Source organism: Helianthus annuus, chromosome 17, assembly GCF_002127325.2.
Source record: "Helianthus annuus cultivar XRQ/B chromosome 17, HanXRQr2.0-SUNRISE, whole genome shotgun sequence".
Classification (NCBI taxonomy): Eukaryota; Viridiplantae; Streptophyta; class Magnoliopsida; order Asterales; family Asteraceae; genus Helianthus; species Helianthus annuus.
In genome coordinates, this window is record NC_035449.2 from 70,997,609 (window position 1) to 71,000,640 (window position 3,032).

A 3,032-nucleotide genomic window follows, 5' to 3' on the forward strand; every position below is an offset into this window, starting at 1 on the left:
AAAAGGAAAGGGTACTAGTGCCAAGGTCATATCAGCCTCAAGTTTGTTTTATCACAGATCAAAAATTGGTTGCTAACAGACTTTAAACTACTGAGATACTCATGTTCTAATTCAAAAAAATAGACACAAAATGAGTAGCCTTAGTAAAACGATTTTCATCATCTGGGATACTAAACCACTGTCAAGAATTTATAAAAGTTTCAAATCTTGTAGAAAACTTGTGGTAAAACCTAGAACATAAATCCCTGAAAAACTGCTGACAAATTAAACTTGATAATTTGCATCTAAAATGTAATTTGTTAAGTATAGCATTTCTGCAGATGTATATTAACAGGTGTTGGACATGATATTGTGTTTACACAAGACAAAATCAGTCCCCACATCTAAACAAGCAGATGCTCAAATTTTATTTGTCAAAAGTTCAAACACTGTTGCACTAACAGTTGCTGAGCTAATGGTCCTTCATTTTCATACCACTGTCTTTCCCTTAACTACTATTGTGCCCAAACATCTGCTTTCTAAAGTCTGTCCACTGCTGAAAGACAATCCCTGTTCTCTCATATTCTTGATAAGCAGTGTTGTTCAAAATCAGTGTCCTATCCACTGATATGCTATCCACTGATAGTAAAAATCACCCACTGTTTCATTTGTTACTGTTGTAACTACTGATGGTTGATCCATCAGTGGCTCTCAAAACAACTGTCCTCCATTATTTAACCTTTCATCAGGGGTTGACACGTGTTCAGTTTTTAGCCTTCAGATCGTTGTAACCGCTGCCACATCAGCATTTACTTTTTCCCTAAATAAAACCCTGACTAAAACCCCAAACAGGGTTTCACTGTCGAATTGAATTCTAAAAATTCTCTTCTCAAAGCAGTTTCCCACTCTTCATTCCAAAATCATTCTTCGATCTTATTCATCAATGTAACATCCGTTAAAAATTGGGTTTCCAAAATCCGACCTATTTAATTCAAATCTTTGTGACATACTAAAAAAATTTGGGATTTATTTAATTCAAATTTCATAAAACTAAATACACAAAAAAAAAATGGATATAAAAAAAAATGATTTTTTTTTATATGAAATGTGTTAAGTCTTATGTTAATGGTATTCTACTACGAATGAGTATGTAACTAAAAAGTAATAATCCATTAGGCATGATTTAAAGATTTCGTACCTCATATATATATATATGCTATCAACACAAATATATACCAATAATATGTGTATTCTAACATTACAGTTAATCTAATTATACAATATTAACGATTAGGAATATTGTATGGAGACAACATGTATATTTAAGTAAAGTTAAAAAAAATATATATATATAATAATAATAATAATATACATGACAAAGAGGAAAACAGTTGGGTTTTACCGCCAAACAAGAAACATCAAGCATGGGCTGTCATGTTTCCTTTTCTTCAGCTCTTCATAATTTTTCGTAATTGAAACTGATAAAGCGTTTCCTATATTCGATTCAATCACGAGCCTTCCAAACTTGCCGCCAAAGATGCCAGCGACACCACAACCATTGTTTCCTTTTTTTCAATTCTTCAATGAATTTTTCGATGATTGAATTTTTCGATGATTGATACGATTCCGCGTATCCAAATTCTGTTACGCAAATTTCTAACTTACCATGCTTACAAAGAAAGTGAACCTAGACTTATATTGCAAGACACATACAAAGCGGTCTCAAATCATTTCCGTACTTGGTGAGTCATGCGAACTCTATAAAAGCCGAAGCCTTTCACTCGTTTCGACACCTTCGTTACCACCTTCTCACAAGCCAAAATACCTCACCGTTTTACTCTCTCTCTCCCGTTGGTTCACGACTCCCGGAGTTCACCGGAGAATCCAGAAGTTGCCGGAGCACCGAGCACCGAGTCGGAAACCAACCGAAGTTTACGACGGAGCTCGAGTCGTCTTGTTCGGTATACATGAACCTCTTATTCTCTTTTCGTTTTCATACTTACAACAGTAAAACTCATAAAGAATCATGAAACTATAATTGAATCCTAAATAAAAAGAAAAGAAAAAAAAATGAAACTTGTTTCATGTCTTGTCGTTGTTTTTGAATGTAGAAGGTGACTACAGTGGGTCATGAAGCTTTCAAAACTTTGGGATATTATTTTAAAATTCGTTTTTTTTTACATTTTGTTAAAATCCATAAATCTTTTAATAATCAAAATGTTTTATTAATTCTTTATCTTTTAGAAAAAAAAACCTTGATAATCCATAAATTTATAAACAAATATTCTTTTTCTCTTTTACAATAAACTCTAAAAATAATCAATTACCAAATTATTTTAAATTTTTATATATAATGCTATTTAATAGTTGATTAATTTGTAAACTCTAAATGTTAGGAATTTTACTCAACCTATAAATAATAGCCGAATCGTTACATGTTATTTTTAAATTAATAGGGTAAATCTCTTGTGCAACGACACTTGGAACAATCCTCATATTCTCTTTCCAAGAAATACGCAACGCACTCCAAGGTGAGTATACATGACCCATTTTCGTTTTACACTTTTGGGTGCAATATGTATTACATATCAAACATCACAACACGTTAAACATTTTATGCATACTCATTCCATATTCTATGTGACACACTCTATTCATGTTAGACATGTTATGCTACTGTAAACACCTAATGACTATGTGTTCATTAACTTCGTACAAGCCTCCCCTAACAATGGTAGCGCTATAGGTTGAGAAACGCCCCTCCTGTTCTATGAGCAGGTATTGTTAGGTTAAACTATGTCAACCTACTCAAACTCGTTTGGGTACACTTTAATTGCGTTAAACTTTGGTTTGGGCACATAGAGTAACATCGTTTCGAGTATATACTGTTAACATGATATTGTATTTCACATTTGGATATGAGCAAACATTTTAAACACGTACTATGCTATGTATGAAAACTTGTATACTCGCCAACATGCTTTTGTTGATTTTATTTTAATACATATTGCAGGTTGAATGATCAAGAAAACAAGAATCAAGCTAGGATGGAC

General features: G+C 32.8%; 1 long non-coding RNA gene across 1 annotated transcript; it reads left to right on the top strand.

The window, feature by feature from the left end:
• Positions 1-1,366: 1,366 nt before the first annotated feature.
• LOC110922413 lies at positions 1,367-3,032 on the top strand. Its single transcript, XR_002583139.2, has 3 exons — positions 1,367-1,940; positions 2,436-2,510; positions 2,993-3,032. It is a non-coding gene; the product is annotated as an uncharacterized LOC110922413 (long non-coding RNA).